The sequence below is a fragment of the Phasianus colchicus genome, chromosome 8 (genome assembly GCF_987193195.1).
Source record: "Phasianus colchicus chromosome 8, bPhaCol1.hap1.1, whole genome shotgun sequence".
NCBI classification, from domain to species: domain Eukaryota; kingdom Metazoa; phylum Chordata; class Aves; order Galliformes; family Phasianidae; genus Phasianus; species Phasianus colchicus.
In genome coordinates, this window is record NC_143443.1 from 1,502,967 (window position 1) to 1,523,932 (window position 20,966).

A 20,966-nucleotide genomic window follows, 5' to 3' on the forward strand; every position below is an offset into this window, starting at 1 on the left:
AATTCAAGCAGAACTGGAGCTGTGACAAGGCACAGCTTCCTAACAGCAGCACAGACCAGAAATGACTGGGGAAGCGGAGCCCTGATGCTGTGCTAACAGCCGTTCTCCAAGGAGAATTGCCATGGTCTCCTCCTTTGTTTGCAAAATAGTGCAACAGAGGGAAAACCATAGAACAGAGAGTCGACTGCCAGCTGCTGCCATTAGTGAAGTTTTCCTCTGGTGACTGTGGTGGGTGCACGTGAAATGGGGAATACTGGCTGGTGCCTTCAGGTTTCTGTCTGAGTCACGGTACGGCCGTGTTGTTAGCTGGTCCCATAGGTGTGCATACAAGTACGTTTGCATTGTAGTGTGCTTGAACCCAGCTACAAAATGAATGTTGAGAGAGCCTGTCAGGATCTCTAGGCTCCCATATAGCTCTTACACTGTCCCCACAGCCTTTGCAAAAGGACCTTGGAGGTGGCTGGGGAAGAGATGTTGCATAGCATCTGGATTAGAAAGGCAGAAGGTCACCTTCTGGGGAAGTGAGATTAGGAGAGGACTCAGTTGGACCCAGACAGGTAGGGATGATTCCCCAGAGATCACCCAGGCACTTGCATGGACATCATTTGCCATTTCTTTGTCTTCATGCACACACTGCTGACTTGCAATATGGGAATTGAACATTGATTTTATAAGGAATGTGCTTTCAGGTAGAGGGTAGAACAAAGCAAGATGCAGCTGTTGACTGACAGCTCCTCTGGCTCAAGTGGAAGAGTCCATTGGCTTCTGAAAGCACAGGAAGATGTCACCAAGCTTGTGGGATTCCATTGGTCTGTATGTGGTGAGCTTGTAGGTGTGGAGGGGAAAGCTGAAGCAAGGAGGAGTTGTTTGAACAGGTGATAATTTGGAAGAAGTGAATACTGTAGGCTACAGTATAGCTAGTTGTGCCAGAATTCTGAGACTCAGGAATCTTGCTTCTCACTGTTTTTTTCTGGACACAGTTGATCGGGGAATAAATGTAGATGCTGACATGGTGAAAATTACTGGGGGAAGCCTTTTGGCCATGGCACAGTGCTAACAGCAAGTGAGTCATATCCTTGTAGGCAGCTGCTTTGTGCAGGAGCTGGCCAGTTTTCTTTCTTTTGTTTGGTTTCCTGTTGGCCTCAAAAATCTTCTAAATGCAACAATGAGCTGGCTAGGTTGCACCTAAAGAATTACCTCTGTGGGAATGAGAATGAAGAACAAAGCCACTGTGTCCAGTGGATCTACTTCTTGCTTTTCAGCAAATGTGCTTTCACTCAGAGATCTTGGACTTGTTGTAGTCCATGGAAAAAGCTTGTGTACCTATTTTGGTCTTTTAAAAAAAAATATATATATATATAAACCCTAAAAATGCCCAGACGTTAAAATTAGAATGGAAGTCCCTAATAAACCTTTAATAAACCTTTACCAGGGAGCCTTTACAATCAGCATTCGTTTAGAATCACAGAATTGCTCAGGCTGGAAAAGACTGTTGTTGTTTAAGAGATGCATGATGGCTGCAGAAACTTGACTTTTTATTTGCTTAGTTGTATAGCAGCTGTGTTCTTCAGCTGTGTTCTGAGCACCAGGAGAAACTAGGCAGCGCAGTGACTTACAAAGAGCTGTGGTGAATATGTTGGTATTGACAGCAATTCATAAATAACGTCGGTCTTTTCTACTGAAATCTTCTTGAGTTCATAAAATCATTGATTACGGGAAGGCCTGTAGCCTTGTCCAGGAGGAAAAGCCACTGCGTCCATCTGAGTCATGCTGTCCGGTCACACAGTGTACTTTAGGAAGTAATGCAGTTATTTTTGGCACTAGGTGAATGATCCAAATTTATGGTGAGGTTCTATTGTGAGAGCTGTCATGAGAAGACTGGCTTGTCCTGCTAGTGGTCTTTTGGCAGGAATTACACTTCTCTGATTTGGGACCACTCAGAAAATACCCGTAGGGGCTGGTTGTAACTGCCTGCTGCTTTGAGGCAGATTTTCTCTGCTGGCTATATTTTCTTCCTGTAGCTTCTGATCCCAAATACTTTTATATCTGTGTGTCTGTGCATCGGTTCCTTTTTTTTCTAATACCCACTCTAGCCCTGTGGCTTCAGCAAAATGTTCATTACATTGACACAAGCTGCTCTGCAGGGTCGATCCAGTGCAGCAGTGATGTGCTGGATGTCCCAGTGTCCCTGTCTGTTTTGTGGAGCAGTGGTTGAGTCTGAACATCGGGTAGTTCTGTTGGCATCTCATGGCTGGAATGCTGCTCTTGTAGCAGAGCTCTCATTTCTGGGGGAGGCTGCTGGCTTTGCAGGCAGGTTGGTATGTACAGACCACACAACTTTGCAGGCTGTCCGCTCTAATCAGTAAGCAGCCCTGAAACCCATTGCACAGAACTCCTAAGGAACAATCTTACCTACTTTTCACCTAAACAGACTGCTGAATATGTCAAAAAGATGAAACAGATGTAGAGGCTCAGTGTTATCAGCCTATGGGGGTAGGATGCTTTTGTTCATGAAAGCAGGTCATGGCAGTGTTACATACTGAGAATTCTCCCTGTTGCCTGAAGCCTAAATTGGATGGTGTCTGAGTGGTGGTGGCCACTAATGGTGGTGTTAAGCAGCATGTTAATTGACCGAGAATCACCGGGAGCAGTTTGGTGCTGGAGGACAACCTGTGTTCACCTTTACAGTAGAGCTGGAGGCAGCTGGGAGGTGAAGGTCAGAGACTTTCCTGCTTGCCATCACTTGACACGGCTCTCCCGATCCCAAGGGTGCTCTGCATAAGAAGCAAAATCCCTGCTTTGATGAAACCACGGTGACAATATTCATTATTGTCATTGACAGCATTGCTGATGCTTTTATGGCATTGAGGAGATGAGTTGATCTGTAATTAACATTCTCTCTTTTTCTTTGCAAGTCTGGGGAGTTCTGTGGTCATCTGTGTGTTAGGATTTCTGTTATCTTGCACAAGCAAGATGTAGATGCCTGGTCAGTGAGGGGTGTCCGTGTCTCATTCTTCTTACTTTCTTAGAAAAGTTTCATCCTTCAGCTTGTAGACACAATTCAGAGCACTTGTGGATCAGAGGGGTTTTTAAACTGTTGGTGAGGAAGTGTGTTCATTGAAAAGGTGATGTTCAAAATAATAATAAAAAACACACAAAACAAAAAAACTGAACCAAACCAAACCAGACAAAAACAAAAACAAAAACACAACAAAAAAACAGCACCAAAACACACAAAACAGGCTAGAGAGGTGGAAGCTGTAAGAGAGATAAAAGGAATCTGATGATACCGGGCAGTCAGATGAAACTTTGGACTAGTGTTTTAATGTTTCCTCTATGTCACTGTGGGAAGAAAAGACCCATTATGAAAGCAGAGTTTGAGCTGAAGCGTAGCAAAGATGAGTTACTGAGTACTGGAAACTGAATCTCAACCTCAAGACTGAGACAGCTTGTTAGTTTTTTCTGGCTCTCCCCCAAGCCTTCTCATCTGAAGGTGGAACACTCTCAGCTTTCCCCCCCACTCCCCATAGCAGAGAGAGTGCAGTTCTTTAATCATGGTTGTTTTGCTCACTCATGGAAGTTTGATGTCAACCAGAACCATGGCTCCTTCTTAGCAAAGCTGCATGCTGATGCCTAGGGTTATCCTTCCCCAAGTGAAGGACTTCCCTTTACATTTATTTGAACTTCATGAGGTTCCTGTCTGCCCTTTGCTCCAGTCTGTCAAGGTTCAGGGTCAAGGTCTGTTGTATCAGGCACTTGTCCCATTGTGTCATCTGCAAACTTGCTGTGGGTACATGTTGCCCACCATCCAGGTCACTCACTGATGAAGAGGTGCAACAGAGCTAGCTCTCATTTCAATGCCTTGGTAGGCCTCTAGTAACTGACTTCCAACTGCACTTCGTGCTTTTGATCACCACCTTCTGAGCTGTTTTCAGTTCACTTATCTAGTCTGTATTTTATTTTGTCTGAGGTTGTCACAGGAGATGGTGTTGCTAGTATTATAACGTCACAACAAACAATGTTCTGCTGCCCTCCCTTCTCCCACCAGGCCAGTTGCTTCATCATACAAGGCAGTCAGGTTGGTGAAGTGTGATTACTATATTTTTTTCCCCTCATACATCCGTACTGACTATTTCTGATTATCCTCTTGCCCTTTGTGTGACTGGAAATGTTTTCCAGGATTAGCCACTCCCAGTGATCAAGGTGAGGCTGACTGGTCAGTAGACCCTTGGATCCACCTTCTTGAAGACAGGATGACATTTGCTTTCCTCCAGGCATTGCATTGGAAACCTCTCCCGGTTGCCCTGACTATTCAGACATAATTGAGAGGAACACCACACCATTAGCCAGCTCCCTCAGCGCTTGTGAGTGCATCTGGATGAGTCCAATAGGCTTGTTTATGTAGTTTAAGTGTTCCCCAACCTCATCTTCATCCATCAATGGTATGTCATCCTTGTGCTGAATTTCCCCCGTTGTGTATGGAGCATGAGATTGTTAAGAATCAGTATTACCAGTCACCCTTCACATCACTCCCCAGATTCATTCCAGATGGTCTTTGGCTTACTTCACCCCAACCCTGCATGATCAGACAGCATTCCTCAATTCCATGTGTGTCTCCTGCCCCTGTTGCCATCTTTCTTTTGCACTTGAGTTTGCTTGGGAGCTCCTTGCTCTTCTTTGCATGCTTCCTTCCACCTTCTGTTTGTTTGGTTGGACCATTCTTCAGCTTGGAGGAGGTAATTCCATAACATCAACCAGCTCTTTTGCCACCCAACTGTGCTGAGCTTTCAGCAGGGGTGTGAGAGCTTTCCCCTTAATGGCCTGCAGGTACTTCCATCTGCTTACGCACCTTGTTCAAGTTTTGCAGGTGGGGTTGGCTTTCCTGATGTTTAATTTGGACGCGCAGAAATGTAGTTTGTAAGCTACCAAGACGGAGTCTGTCTTAAGCAGAAATAACACTTCTTTTGGCAAAAGCCAGGAATCGAGTCTGTATTTTTGGATAGGTGCAGTATTTTCCTTGGAGCATTCAATCTGGCTTTAGTGGCTGAGTCAACATGGTGCACACAGCTGTAGAAAAAATAAAGATTTTATTTCTATTTTGTGTTCTTCTCCCCTTATGTCTTCCTAATGTAACAAGGTGTCCCTGTCATTGGATGGATTTGATATTTACCTTGGAGCAGTCAGCCTGGTTTTAGTGTCTGAGTCAATGTCTTGCATGTAGCTATAGAAAAATAAAGACTTTCTTTCTCTTTCATATTCTCTCTTTATGTCTTTCCTAATGTAACTCAGTATCTACAACAGGGCGGTTTTTCTTTCTTCTTCTCCCCTGGTATGTGTGTATATATATACACACCCTGTTACATTGCAGGAGTATTTGCTTTGAAAGAAATCTCTCCATCTGAGGCAAACCCAAACCAAATGTGCAAGATAAAGCGTTTGTTTTTTCTTCTCTTAACAAGAAGAGAGTCTGAGTGGCAGAAAATTATCACCTGGGAAGGACAGTAAGCCTGTGAAGGGGAAGAATCTTTCTCTGTTCAACTATTCCAGTAACAGAACTGTGAACTTGAATTAAGGTTTTTTGGAGCCTTATTGTTAAATATGGAGGCAGTGTTTTACAAAAGACCTGTGATTCCACCTGATTAAAGCCTTTAGTTGTGGGTACAATCTTTAATAATCCAGCAACATTTTCTCATCTAATGTTTGGATGTGAAGCATCAGCATTCAGGGATTGCCAGTCCCTCCTCCCATCCATGTAAGAGCTGCTGCAGCAAACCTAAAATTGCTGCAATTTGCCTAGGGAGGACAGGGAAAAAGAAAATAAAAACCGTTACTGCACCATGGAAGATCTCATTGTAATAAGACGGAATTTGAACTCTTTGTTGGCATTCTAAGCGATCTCCAGGTTCTGCAAAACTTCCCAGTACTATCCCATTTTTTGTGTTCAGTCTAAACAACTGATTTGGATGAAAACTCCATAAGCACATAGACTAAATAATCTTCACTAGTGCTTATAGGATAGTTTGAAAAAGCAAACAAAAGCAAACCTTGCTTTTCATTTAAGAATCTGTTATCTGAGGTCTTAAGATGTGTTTGCTGCCTTTTGCTTGAGCTGTAGAAGATGAAGTAGCACTTTAAGTTCTGAGATTCTAACTCAGCTGGAGCAGTGCATGTTTAAGCACCGTGTTTTTGCAAAAACACAGACAACTTATAATTGGTACATAAATAAATGGGGCAAGAGAGCAAGTTCACCTCTTCAGAAAACTCGGATATTTATCTTTACTCTTTTGTGTTCTTTTAGACTCATTGTAGAGTTACGTTTTTGTGAGCTGTAATTGTAGAGCTAAAACCTCTCTCGGTGATTCTTCTAAGCACGGTGTTTAACTGTCAAGGGAAGCTCTGCTGAATATTCTTCTGAATTAGGCCTCTCTGGTGTGGGTGGGGAAAAAATAATTTCTTCTTAGTCTAGGAAATGGTAGCGTGCAGTGTGATAATATCCAAGTAGTGTCATCCTTTGGGAGCAGTGAGGAACTTTAAAAAGAAACAGACGCTTCCTGCGGCTTGGATTTCTAAGAGCACGGGAAGGGTGGTGGAGTCCAGTGTATTTACACATCTGCCTCACCCAGCGTGGACCAGATTAGCTCGAGTATTTCTGGATTTGGATGATCCACTGGGAATAACTGAGTGCTATAGGATATCAAGGAGAATGATTCTCCTTGTCTCTGTTTTGATTATCCAGGGACTTGCAAGATAATACTGAGATCAGAATGGCATGGTGGTTTGCTCTCAGGCACAGAGGCATAGAAATGATCTGGTAAATGTTTGGAAGGTATGAATGTAGAAAGGAAACCTTTCTGACTGGTGTCACATTAAAGAAAAAAAAGTCAACACAAGTGCCACCATGCAAAGAGAAAAAGATTTAAGATATTTGACCATAACTTAATTTAGCGATCATTGTTCCGTGTATACAGTGTAGTATATTTGTTTTGTTAATATTGAGAGAACTAGCAGTTTCTTTAGTAGGGCTGCACACAGGCTGTCAGCATATTCTTGGTCGTTAAAGCTAACTATATTAAGGATGAGAAGTTGAACTGAAACCTGATACTTGCAAATGAAATCTGTGCACGTTCATCCTTCTTGAATTCCCAGCTCCCTAACATTTAGAAATTGATGCAGCACTTAGTAAAACTCAAAATGTGCCAAAAAATACAGTTTTCTCTTTCTGTCTGTGGTGTATTTTCCTCTTTGGGGTCGAAGCTGCTGAGCCTTGGCCTTGGTAGGAGCAGGATGACTAACCCTGCTCAGCTTAGTGCCCAGCATTGTAGTTAGACACAAAGTCTGGTGCTTGTAGTAACGCATATAAGAAATAGAATGATTTGGAATCCTGGTAAATGCTGAATTTTTTGTGGGATATATCAGTGGTGGTGGTGGAAGGACTAGGTAGTGATGTTTCTGCAGAATTGATACTTGTATGTTCCATGGAGGAAATGGGACTAGAGCAAATGGCAGCCTGATCTGTAAGTACCTTCCCCAGAGGGAAAACCTGTCAAGAGCTAGAGGTCCCATTTGGAGGTCTCAGAGGAGACTGTGGTGAATGCTTCCCTGTGAAGCAGCCATGGGTGATGGGGCTAGTTAGTTTGGGAATCTGTGTGGTAATAGTGTCTCCCAGTAGTTTTAGCCAGCTTTAAGCAGTCAGATTGAAATAAAGCATGGCTGACATTTCATAACTTTTGCTGTGTTAGAATCTCCACTGTTTTCCATGCTTGCCTGTACCCTGTGCTTCACAGCAGTGCTTCCCACAGGAAGCATTACATGCTCTCCCGGTAGGGTCGTGTCCTGCTGACGTCCCTGGTGCTGGGAGCACAGAGGCCGCGCTAAGCACCCAGCACTTTGATCTTTGTCCTTCTGCATTTCTTGTCTGCATCACAGCAGTCAGGGCTATAAAAACAAGATAGAGCAGGCCAACGTACAGAAATAGGAAGCAGGAATGCTTTTATCTCACTCTAGCAATTGGCAGAGCCGCCAGTACGGCCACGTTTTGAGCTGTTCCAGAAGTAGCCTGCGCTGCTGCACTGCCGTGTGTTTGCCCTTCCTGGGGAGGAGCAGGAAGGGCTGTGTACACACAGGACCTTCTCATCCTTCTGCAGTGAGTGCCTCAGGATCGCCGAGCTCCATTCCATCTGCTTATCGATGCTCGTTCACCGGATCAGCCCAAAAGGACACGTGTTAGGTGATGATGTTGCACAGCTCCCTCCTGTGAGGCACTGATAGTGCCCACTGCGCTGCCTCGGGATGCGTAACGCCCGGCCGTGCTGCAGATGGCTCCTTATCGCTTCTCTGCTGGTGTTCCCCCTGCCCTTAGGATGGCGGAAGCGGATAATTGAAGCTGTCTGTCTTCAGAGTCTTTGAAGGAGGTGCACAGCCCTAGGATCTGCCGCCTGGGCCTGATGGAGAGGACAGGGTGCTCACTGTGGGAGCAGCAGTTGTGTGCTTAGGGGCGTTTAACCCACCTAACCACCCTGCTGACACACCGCACAAATGTTTTGCAGGCTAAGGAACTGGATTTCTCTCCGATTTGCATTCAGTGCAATTCTCATGGTATGCAAACAGTGCTCAGGATGTGAGGTTGAGCTGGTTTATCATTGATGGGGTAAAGCTTTTTCCACAGGCAGAAATCCTGTTGCTGACCTCTGGCACAAAACAGGCACATATTAACTCTTGCTTTTTTAAAAAAAGTTGTTAATTTCACTTCTACTGGGAAGTGCTTTCAGGTGTTCTAGGTTAATAAGAAACTCCTCTGGATGGTAAGAGAGTGTCTGCAAAGCCTGCAGTTGGCATTTGCAGGAAGGCGTGCTGCTGCTGAAGGATAGAGGAAATCTGAGGAAACAAAATGTTTGTCTCACTTCTCTGCCCCTTCTTTGCATAGAAACCAGCATTAACAATTTCAGATCTCACTGTTTTAAAACAGGGATTGCTGGGCAGGCCTGTGAGCCAGCAGTGCTGTGCATTAGTGAGATGTGTGTTCAGTATGAACTGCAGCATTTTCTAAAAGGAAGAATGTTTGCTTTGCAGTGCCGTGCGTAAGCTCCAAGTATGGCCATTTTGGCTCTGTTTATGCATAATAAATCAGTGATTTGCTATATTCAGCCAGCCTTGCCTCAGATCAGTGAGGCCGCTTTTTGGAAAGGTTCTTTATTGCTCCTGGATGGCAGCACTGCCTTCCATCCTTACGTGCCGTGTTTCTGATTAAGGCAAACACAGCTTGTTCTGTCAAAGGCTTTACAGAAGCCAGAGCACCTGCTATGTCCTAAACTGCTGGTATACAGAACCTGCAGGGTCGTAGTGAGATGTGGGGCAGATAACAAAGGAATTAACTCTTTAATGGAAAGATCAGTGTGTCCCATTACGGTATTTTGAAGAAATGAACTGTTAGGTGCCTATAACAGAGACATTTGGGTTGAGGTTTTGGTTTTGGAACAACTAAACCAAACTGACATTCCCCTGTGGTGACTTCTTCAGTCGGGTCATTTGGACACACCTGCATAATGGGGTTTCTCAGAAGTCAAATAAGTGGCTCGAGAATAGGAGTGGCACTTGGCAGGCTGGGAGCTGTAGGTGTGGATGTGGGATGGAGTCACACGTGGAAAGCTCCCTGCCATGTGACAAGTGTCCCACTGGCTGAGTTTGAAAAGAGCAGCTTGTTCTTTGTTGCTGTTATTGAAAGCTTCCTTCTTCTAGGTTAATGTGTGATCACAGTGGCGTTAAACGCTTGCTTTGATCTGGCTGTCTCACTGCACATGTCCTGTGTGAATGGATGGCAGTAACACGCTGTGCCACCCTGGTATTTTCTGAGGAGTTACACTCCCCTGTGCCATCCCAGAGTCCCTGTTGAGGCAATGCAGGTGTTTTGCTGGTGATCCCAAGGACAACAGCTGTGGCGTTTCACAGGAATGGCAGCAGGACGTACTCAGCCCACAACACGTGGGACGAGCACGTTCACAAAGACGCTTCCAGTGAGATGAGGCTGCAGTGAAATTCAGGCTGCTTGCACTGCTGGCAGCGCTCTCATTTATCTGCAGCAAAAGGTCTTGTGGCCTGGAAAACCTTCAGGTTTGTGGGGACTGCCCTGGTGTTTCCGCTGAGCTTTTTACAGCTCTGTCACAGCGAGAACCCAGGGAGCATGGGTGCTTGCAATCCCTCTGAGCCATTGCAGCTCAGTAGAGTCCCATGACCGTGTGCAGGGTCAGACAGGAGGGAGAGGCTGGGGAGCTGCCCTGGGACGGCCAGAGTGTTAGGGATTGCAAAACTGGTGTGGGGTCAGAGTACAGCCACGTGTTGAAATACAGCAGCACAGCGTATTTCCCTAGTGCCCCCCTGGAGGAGGAGCAGCAGGGGAAGCTTTCAGCTGATCTTGCCGGTGACTCTGGTTTGGTGGCAGGCTGTGTCACCGTCATTTTCGCTGTGATTTTAAAGTACACCGTCGGTCTTGCACACGTGTTCCAGCAAGCTGAAATTAGCTTTTCTGTTGGCAGAAAGATTTCTGTTCAGGTAATGTGGTTCAACTTAAAAGCAAGTTGAGTTTTTTATAGAGAGAGAAACAAGAGTGTGGTTTCCTCCAGACATTGCTCTGTGAGTCACACGTTGTATGACACAGCATTCCTCTCTGGAAGCGCAGTTGCTGGAGCTGATGAGTGTTTCATGGACCTCCGGAGTCACCCTTTGTGTTGGATACAGCTAAATGCTTAACCAGGCACTTATGGACGTTTGTTTGAAAAATGGACTGGCAATTCTACAAGGTATTCATTAATGCTTCCAGTGTATGTCAGAACCCAATTAGGGTATATTTGATGAGCTTTGTTCTGTTTCAAAAGTAAATGTCCTCTCTTAACTGTTTTGCTCATAGAAGTGGTAATGGCTGTTAATGCTGTAATACAGATGAAGCAGTTTTGGATTTTCCTCTTTAAACTGGTTAGGAAAAATGATAGGATTTTTTTTTTTTCTTCTGGTGGTCCACTGCACTTGTCTTTTTACCTACTAGCCTGTTTAAGATCATGTTATATACAGGAGGAATATACACATCTGCTGGCTGAAACCCCTCAGAAGGGTAGAACAGTGGTGGCCAGAACAGCTTTGTTTTAGAGATGTGGGTTTTTACCTCATTAATAAGAAGAGTTTCACTTCTGGGTCACAGAGCTGAGAGCACTGAACAATCGTTCAGAGCTGTTTGAAACTTACCAATATTCTCAGCTTCGTGTTTGCTTTAAAAAGGCATTTCAGCTTAGGAAAAGTGATTTAAAAACCCACCTTGGAGCTAGAAGTAATAAGCTTGAGGAGATGGGGTTTGTTGCATTCACAGCATCTCTGGAGAGATCTGTGCTACAGATTGCACAGAGGGTTTACTATAAACTAGGTCACTAGATTTGGGGATGAAATGTTGAAGCAGAGTAATAGGCAGCAGTGTCCCACTGGTATTGGCTTGTTTGGCATATGATGGCACTGAATGCTAAGAGAAGGAGTAGTTTGCTCATAGCAAACAGTAATCAATACAGTAAAAGATGTTTCCTTTCAAATGATCGGGCAGTTGTATTATGGTTTAAGACCAAAAATCTTCACGCTAAAGAAAATGGGCTATATATTTCAAAGTGTTTAAAAATATGTCCTGAAACTTGTTGTTGAATGCAGTGTTTTAAAGCAAACGGTGATTAATTTCTTTATGGTCTTGTGGCATATTTTTGCTGGTTTGTTGCAAATCAGTGACCAGAATCAGATAACTTAAAGCAAAAAAAACAATGCTTAAAAGGTTTTTAGGATACTTTCTCTGTGAGATACGAGCGGTGAATGTGGGGATTTATGTTGCTCATGTGTAGCAGTCTGAATGGGACCTCTCTGGTAGATGATGATCCTAGAAATACAGAACCAGCCTGAGCTCATACCTGCTTTTGCATTGTGCTGGTGGTGATCCTTGGTATCCAGCAAGAAGCGTGCCTTTGTGTTGGCCCCGTAAAATGCGTCCTGAAAAGGCAGGAGTGTAGCTGCTTCATTAAAGCCTGCTTTGCAAGGAGTGCTGCTTAGTAATTTAAGGGGAAGCCCTTTAAAAACTGACTTCTCTCACCTCTAAGCTACTTCTTCTTTACCAGCTGCTTTTAAATTTTGTTTTTGTTGACCTCTTCACTGAGTTCGGCTTCATGGGCATTCTTCCCTCTTTTTATAGAGAACCACTTTTACAGCTCTCTGCTTTTGGTTTCCTGGCCAAGCCAATGGCTCAGCTGGAGACAGTGTTGTCACCTGCAAGTGCCATGCCTGCAGAAAAGCTTAAAGTTCCTGGTATATCAAGTTGAGGAGTGATCATCAAAGCCATGCCACTGTTTTCCTTTGTCTGTGTTGTTGTGCCTGGGACTTGGGTTGGGTCACCTTGCTGTAAGTGGTATGACCTGTTACTTCCACTAGACTTTACTTCCCACCTTCCTTCCTGATAAGCATGAGGAAGGAGGTGACCCAATATAATCTACTTGCTGTGACCTTTTGCTTTTAGTACTTAGGCAGATTTAAGATGCCAGGGCAAGTAAGGCCCTTCCCCAGCCAGGCTTCAGGAAAGATGCTCTCCAGCCAGTGTCACTGCTGCTGGAGCTATAAAGAAACATTCGTGCTGAAGCTCGGTACTAGCTATTTCTTTGAAGTGCAATCATCCTCAGATCTAGCATTCTGTCACATAGCTCATCTCCTGATTAGGGACAAACAGGCACACACTCTGTGGCTGACTTCAGGCATATTTGTGGTGATCATCATCCACAGCAGTGCTTGGGAAGGTAGATGTGAAGCAAAGCAACTGCCACTTAACAGGAAGCACAACTCCAAGATGTTCCATCCTTTGGAAGGAAAATGATGTAACCACTTCAGGCTGTCCTCCCTGGTAGCCCTTTGTCTGAGTATGTCCTGGCCAAAGTCTGTAGGAAAGGGAAAAATGACAACTAAACAACAACAAAAAAGCTTTGCAGGTACTTTGGAAAAGTTCATTAAGCATATTTCTTTTAATTTGTTTAGGGCTGTATCTACCTGGACACATGCAATATTTAAATGCATAATGATTAAACGTGTTTAGAAGGTGTTCCAAAAGCTCACTCCTAATTACCTGCCATCGTCAAGCTGCCCTCCTCTTAGCCCCACCTCAGCCATGGAGAACAAGGCTGGCTGCGCTCCGTGCCTTCCAGTCTCTGAACCCACACAGCCAGAGGTGGCTGGGAAAATACAGCATAAAGATAAGACCTATGGGAGCAAGCAGGAACGTTTTGATCAAATCTGAATGCATTTCTTGTCAGAAGTGACTTATTAAGTTGGCTGATGTCCTCTGCCCTGTTGTTATGTATTGACCCAGGTAGACATGGTGTCATTTGTGCAACAAGGAATCCGTGGCCTGTAGTGTGCCATGTAATTAGTCCTGAAATTTTTCATCTATGTGCTCAGTGGGAAGAGTTCACAGGATTAATGCTGAGTGACACTGAAGACATCTGCAGGTAATTCTGCTCCGGAATCTCTCTGTGGAAGTGGGATGAGGTTGGGCAGATCTATCAGTGAGATGCTGGTTTGCATACACAGACATATGTTTACCCACACTGAGGAGACCTCCAGGCATTGATTTTTTTGTGTGTATGTGTGTATATGTACACACACACACATACACACATAAATGGAATGTATTTTTAAACTAGGATGGGATAAGTGAGTTCTGAGGCATTCACCTCTGTTTAAAGTCCCTTCTTCATGTGCCTGTTGATTTGGTTATGCAGATTGAGGCAGGAAGGCAGATAACAATAAACCACGTATCCAGCACAACTGGGTAAATCATTAACACGAGTGCCTGCAAACACCGCTAGAGAGGTTCTCTCCCCTAAAACTCCCCTCTTCCAGGAGGTAAGAAGCAAAGTGATCTGCAGGTCTTTGTTTAGCATGGGTTTTGTTGCTGGTGTGCATTCTGTTCTGGTTGGGAAAGCAACAGAGTCCAGTGGGTTGGGAACAGGAGGGAACCTCCTTCCCTGTGCCAAGGCACACAGGCCTTACTTCAAACTGGATCAGGAAGGTAAGGCAGAGGGGGAAAGCCAAGCTTTCAGTGGAGTTCACTTACGTTTTGCTGTTGTGATGGAAGAACTATAGGTAAGTAACATTTGTATGTTGTATGAAAAACCAAGAAATGTTCTGCAGCAGCTTGGGCGGATGGGGAAATCAGTGTCCTACCTCTGTTTGTTGAAGCAACTGGAGGCCAGGAAGGGTTTTTGCAGCAAACAGCGATAAAGATGCGTAGCTGTCACACAGCAGTGAGTGCAGTGCATCCTTGTGGGCTGCTGCTGTCTGGGTAGCAGGGAGCAGTTCTCAGATCTCCCGGCCGGGCTGCTCACCACCAGGCTTCGCTCCTCGGGCAGCAGCAGCCACGGAGCACCCGCTGTGTCCCATCACCTTTTGCCACAGCAGCATTACTCAGCTGCCCACAAGTACTGTGACTCAGTAGAAAAGCTTAATTTTAAATGAGTTAATGGCTGATGGGCTGATTTGATTGGTGGCTTTGTTTCCTAGAATCCAGGTGGATTGAATCTGCTGGTTTGAGCTGTCTGGGTGCTGCGCCTTGCCATGCTTAAATCCACACCAGGGTTTGCAGGCATTTAAGGAAGGGCTTTCTCCAGTGTTTTGATACTTCTTATCTGTTTGTCCTGTCTGAATGTGCGTTAAATTCTATCAGTGACATTTCCAATAAGCTTCTTTTGTTCAAATAATTTGTACTGTAGGTAACACAAAAACATGTTATAGGAAGAAGAATAAAAGTAGCTTCATTTTCCGTGTTTGTGGCTGTTAGGATGAAAGAAAAAGGTCTTAGTTCAGAAAGGACTTAAACTGTTCCAGCTACCCATGTCCAAAAGCATACAAGGCTGAAGCTGTGCAGCCCTGAGCCAGAATCAGTGTTTTAGCTTGCCCTCATCAAGTTGTGCCCTTTGAGATGCTGAGCTCTCAGCCAGGCCTCCTTAGGTGACTGACCTGCCTGCTTTCCACTTCTCTCCTGGAAGCGTGTGCTACTAAGACTCTGAGAGCCCAGCTTCGTGGCTGGGTGCCCTGCACAGTCTGTGCTCTGCATCCCCGCAGAGGTTCAGAACAACTCTGGCCATGTAGGAAAGTGCCCTCCTTGCTTGGCTGACTTTACAGTGGCTGTGCGCTGTCCTGTAAAGCCTCGCATTTTAAAGCTGCTCTGCTGTGTGAAGAGAGAATTCAGGGTTTGTTATGTACACCTAATACTGGGGCACGTGGAGGAGATGAGCTCAAACCTTCGAGTGGTCAGTGGGACCTGGAGCCCTGCATCCCGCTTCTGTCAGATTCTCCTGCAGCTGAGTGAGGGGCTGGCTGTCCTGCGAGCTGCTTCTCCAGTACCTCTGTGCCTTTCTCCTTGGACGTTATAGGGATAAGAGGTGCTGTCTGGGACTTCAGCTGCTTTACATGAGCTGTGGCAGGAGAGCAGCAGTCCTCTGGATAGCTGGAAGCGGTGCTCAGCTGTCCTGGACACAAGACCTGAAGGACAAAGAGAGGGAAGAGAGCCCAGTTTCAGCTATCGAGTTGTATGTACAGGGGAGCACTGGGGAGCAGATCAGCTGCTCCTCGTGCACTTGCTGTAGGGCTGTAGATGGCATTTTCCAGGAAAACTGGCCTGATGGAGTGCTCCGTTGTCACCAGCTGCTCTCTGCAGCTGCCTGCATGGCAGGGAAGGGGGGGAATGACTCCAGTTAAAAATAGAAAGGGAGATTAGGAAACTCAAGGTACGGTTTCGACACGCAGCTGAGCTGCTCTGATGACTCGCTGCCGCCACCGAAAGGGGAAGGACTTGCTTGTGCTTGTGTGACTGCGCAGCTGGTTTGGCTGCCTCACCCAGCAGAAAGCCCAGCCAGGAAAATAGGAGTTTTCCACCATGCGGTCACACCGGAGAGAAGGGTGGGGATGTAGGGCCGGAGGGGAGGGGATCTGAGTGCCGGCAAGTAGATAGTTGAACTCCTCTGGAGCAGGTAATCTGAGGTGTGCAGAGCTGCATTCAGGTGAGCATCTCAAACGCTTGGTGTTGGTGTTGTTGGCTCTCAGCATGCTCAGGTTGGGGTGAGAGCAGCTGCAGCGTGCGTGTGGCTGTTTCTAGCTGTGGCTCCTTTAGCTTTCATGTTGGTCTGTGTAATTTGAGTACAAAGTTATAAGGAGATTGACTTTGCTGTTTGTAGTGCTCATATTCTCATAGTCGATGGGGAGGGTTTATTGGAGGAGTTTGGAAAACATCTGAAAAGTACTGGAGCCTTACTTTCACTTACTGAATGTGTTCTGCCTGAATATGGTAGTATACATTTGTAAGAGACTTCAGCATGCAATAGGCATGTGAAATGTTAGGAGGAAGCTGGCAACAGGCTTCCAATGGTGAATATATTGTGTGCATTGTGGGCTGCGTACTTCTTAAGAACTGGTTTTAGAAAGCTTCCATTATATGGTGTCCTGTCAGCAGCTCTTCACTCTCTTTCTGTCTAGTCTTTGTACTTACCACTAGTCCTTGTAACTTAGCGTATATTTTCTGTAGCCTTTCTAAAATACGGACAAAAGCCAGTTGAAGAAATCCACAGTTTTCTTTGCTAGAAAGTTTGTGAAGTTTGTTTTCTGATTCTTTTTTTTTTTTTTTTTTTTCTTTGTGGGTTGGTGTTTCGGTGGTGGTGGTTGGTTGGGGTTTTTTTTAGCCTGTGTTGGTCAGCCTCAAGAACAGTGGGATTTCTCAAGCTGCTTTTTGGTTCAGCAGAGTTCCCAATGTTATAGCTCTCCCAATAACCAGTGAAACGTCCTATTAGGCACTAAAATAAGAGGGAATACACACGGGCATTCCAGATGCTTGGTACAGCAAGTGTGCTGCACCAGGTGCTGTCTTTCTGTGTGGGGCATGGAGGAAAAACAGCATTTAGTTCAGCACATCTTGGTAATGTTAATGATATAATTCTTAGTCCGGAAATCCTGCAATGTAACACTTTGCCTGGACGAACAGCTTGGAGACAAACAGCATTTATTCTTTTTAGGAGGTTGTGTGCGTATGGCTGTAGGGAAAAACCTGTCTAGAACTCAGTGAAATTCTGTACCAAGTAAAATTCTGTGATCTCAAGTGAATTCTAACAACTGAAGTTCCTCTTTCCAACGTTTGGATGAGAGCTCTTCATTCAAGAAGCTAGTTTTACTCAGTTTCAGCCTCAAATTGCTTCAGGATGCTTTATTCCTTGGTAGTGGGCAGCTTCTTGTAACCAGCACTACAAAGGATCTGTTAAAAAGATCTCTTTAGCAGGGCAAGTAGATTTTTCATCAGTAAAGATGGCAGTGTTGTTAGATTTAATTTTTAGAAACTGTGAGGTTTAACTTGGTTCAACACAGTTTATTTATACTGGAGAATCTAATGCTTTGTGGCTAGTGAGTGCTAAGGAGCTACGATGAAGACTTCCTAGGAAGACCACTTGTTTTGATGCATCTTTGATTTTGATTTCCTAGTCTTTTTTTTTTTTTTTTTCCCCATATCATTTCTAACTCCATTTGTATCTTAATTATTTTTTCCTTTTAATTTGAGAAGTTTTTTGGGGCCTTTTGTTTGTCTGTTCTAAGCTTGTCACACCCTACCTGAATCCGCGGTAAGGCCCTGGCATTGTTCAGCCTTCTGCATGTGGGTCCCTTGCAGTACTTTGGGTAGAATAACAAAGATCTGATTTGAGCAAGCCTCAAGGAACTGTATTTTGTGTTAGTACAGCTGCAGAGAGAGAGTGGGGAGTTGCTTCAGAAAAGGAGGGCATCTGCTTCTGGGAAGCACTGAAGCTAGGAGGTGCAAATACTCTACTGCAAATTCAAAATGAGAACTCAAAGCAACTTTCAGCTGCATTAAGATTTCTTTGTTTTCAGGGATCTCCTTGCACAGCTTATGTGTTCTGAAGCTACAGCTGTTTGCATGGGGCTGCGTATTGGAGGAACAAAAGCTGTTCCAGGAGGCTGGAGTAATCCCTCAGCCAGCAGAAAACTTTGTGCCTGTTTTGATCTCTGAGTTACTAAAGTTACATAAACAACCCTCTCCTAAACCATAAATATTTTTCAATGGTAGGATTATCTTCCCCATCTAATCAACTTACAGCTATTTAGCAAAGGGGCTATTTGCAAGTTTTTGTCACGCTGTGCGGCGGCCTGGTTTTTGCAGCTTGTGAGAGAAGGGTGGCAAAAGAATGGATCCAATAATTCAGTTAGACTGAAAGCCCTGTTACCAAATGAGATTTATATGGGGAAAAAGTTTTGTTAATGCTTAATGTTCTGTAACAGTCTGCAGAGGCATAACCGGGCGGTCAGCACAGGAGCTGCTGTCAGAGGAGTTTATTTTGAGTGATTACAGAGCCTGCTGTGCCTTTCATTTCAGCGGCCAGAGATCACTGCTGAACACGGCCATCGTTTGTTTACAGTCCTCCTGATCCTCTCAGGTTGGGTCTCCTTCCTTTGAAGGAGGGAAAGGAAGAAGAGGTAGGCAGGGCTTACAGAGAACTGCGGGAGAGTGGGAAAAGGAGGGGAGAGAGAGAGGGTGCTGCTGCTCGTTAGAGGAAAAATTAGGAAATAAGAAGCTCCAGAGAGCATGAGCACCCGCTGTTTTCGTCTAGGTCTTGGTTTGGGATGAATACTGCCTTTCTTTCTATTTTTGTTAGATTCTGGTGTAATGCAGTTCAGCTTACTCTTCTGATGAATCACAGAATTGTTGAGGTTGGAAAAGACCTCTAAGATCATCTAGTCCAGCCGTCAAACATGCATCATGAGTCTGTATCAATAAATGTGGCTTTACGTAGAGCTGTGAAAAGTGTTTTGAAATAAGAAGGTACTCCTGTCTACAAGTCCCTTTTAACTCAGGTAAACAGAAGGATTATTTTTTTCCACTCCATCTGAAAGCTTATACTCAGAAGTCACTCAGGGTATGAAGACGACTTTGGTTCTGTTGAGCCTCTGAGTAATTAGGGAGGAGGCAGCTGCAAGCTGACGCGTGGCTCAGGGCAGAGCTGCTAGTTCTGGAGCTGCAGCAGGAACCTGTTATGCTTTGTAGTCCTGTATGGAAGAAAGGAGTAGTGTGGGGTCCCCTAAAGACCTACACACTGCTGTCTTGGACCTTTGGATGTCTTGCTGCAGAAAAGCTGCTGGGACAGTATAGCACAGCCTTCATTCAAATATGGGGGGGGAGTAAGAGGATAATGTGAAAATACTTTACCCCATGTTACAATTTTGTAGGTGAAAGGTTGTTTGCAAGTAGGAATGCAGTTAATTTTCATGACTGAACTTGGAGGTATCAGCAAAATTGGAATCAGATTTTGGAAGAGCAAGAAGGGAAAGAAAATGTGCACTGTAAACATGAGCACTGTATTATTTGTCAGTCTTCTGCTTTAAAAAAAAAAAAAGTAATGAAAGTAACATCAGTGATCTAGGACAAATCCTCCATCACTTGACATTTGTCTTGAGGCTTGGTTCTGCCTTTAAGCAGTTTGGCCTGACTGGGTAATACACAGAGCAGAGAGATTTCTGTTAATTGTAGTGTCCGTTTCAATGTGGATCACCAAGATGAATCAGGATGTACCAGTTGCTGGTATGAAACTTCCTTGCTTGCTGACTGACCCTGAGGTTTGTGCCCTCCATCAGGGGACATGCATCCCATTGTCATCAACAATTTGTGCAGCACCTACAACAACAGGGCCTACTGCTTATGTAAGTGCACGCATGTATATTTTACGTCCCTGCCTGCCCTTCATATTTTATTTAACAAAGAGTGCAAGGAAATTGGTTACTTAGCAAAAAATGGCTTTCAGTGAAGTTGTGAAATAAGTTTCCTGATTTTGTCCTGGTACTGTTTATATATGCTGTCCTTCCTGCTGCTCATGCTGCTCTTTCCCAGGATCTCCTGACACTCTGTAAACATTCATCCCTGATTGTTACTCATCCAGAAAATGAAGAGAGCCTCCGGTGCTGCTCTGCTCTGCCCTTCTCCCATGGATCCATTGTGCCCTCTGGGCAGGGTGAGAAATCCCAGCGAGGCAGATGAGAATGCAAAATCCTCTTGGTTTCCCTGTACTTGATGGAAGATGCTGTTTTACTATTGGGCCATGCTGAAAGGTGCCTGCAGTGAGCAGTGTGATGAACAGTGAGCCCAGGGATGCTGTCTTCCTGCTGTGGTCAGGGTTTTCCTGAATGCTGCCCCTCGGATGCTGCCAGGCATTGGTAATTCAGCTGATCAAGGATGAGTCAGACAGCACCGGTTTGTTCTCAGAATCAAATCATGTCCCTGCATTATCTCACTGATGACATGAAGTAAAACCTATAATAGGTTGGGGTTGGTTTTTTTTGTGCTTTTGTGGTACTGCAACTTGGGGTGAGCTGCATATTTCATTGGGATTTACACTGCGGTACTTTCATCCCCTTGCCCACATGAAATATTTGTGAACGTAGGTATATTCAGAACCTGTGGAGGCTTTGGAGTGCCTGAGGACAGATAACAGCACACTTGCTTTTAAAAGCAACTTTCATATGCGTTTCTGTTCCTTGCAGTCTTTGCATGTGCAACCCCACCCTCACTGCCACAGAAACCACCAAAACAGAAAAAAGCCCGAGTAAACCCCAGATGCACATTACAGTGACTGTTTAATATCTTTTGGTTTGAAGATTTGATGGTACCTGATCTTATCTGTTCTAAAGTAGTGCAGTTTTTTCCTTAGCAGTCCAAGCGGCACCTTGAAAGGTCTGCATGGCTTGCATGAGAAGCACTGCCGGTGCCAGGGGACCGCCTGTCAATTTTCACAATCTTTCTACACGGAAGATTATTTTTTATGACCTCCTTTTAAAATGTCATATTTTATCAGCTTTGCAGGATCTTAAAAATGTTCTTTTCACTTGCTAGATCTAGCTATGGGATGCTTGCCAGAGCA

General features: G+C 44.8%; 1 protein-coding gene across 9 annotated transcripts in view; it reads left to right on the top strand.

Annotated features, from left to right (window-relative positions):
* Positions 1-20,966, top strand: part of SGMS1 (sphingomyelin synthase 1) — a 75,938-nt gene that overhangs the window by 28,427 nt on the left and 26,545 nt on the right. Inside the window, exon 1 of one of the 9 annotated variants that reach the window (XM_031602532.2) lies at positions 3,740-4,078. The exons of 6 other annotated variants lie outside the window; for them this stretch is intronic. The gene's annotated coding sequence lies outside the window, so the exon portion shown is untranslated. Of the gene's footprint in view, positions 1-3,739; positions 4,079-4,241; positions 4,365-14,937; positions 16,062-20,966 lie in introns of those variants that run through there. 2 more of the 9 variants (XM_090144712.1, XM_031602530.2) reach the window with 2 other exon arrangements.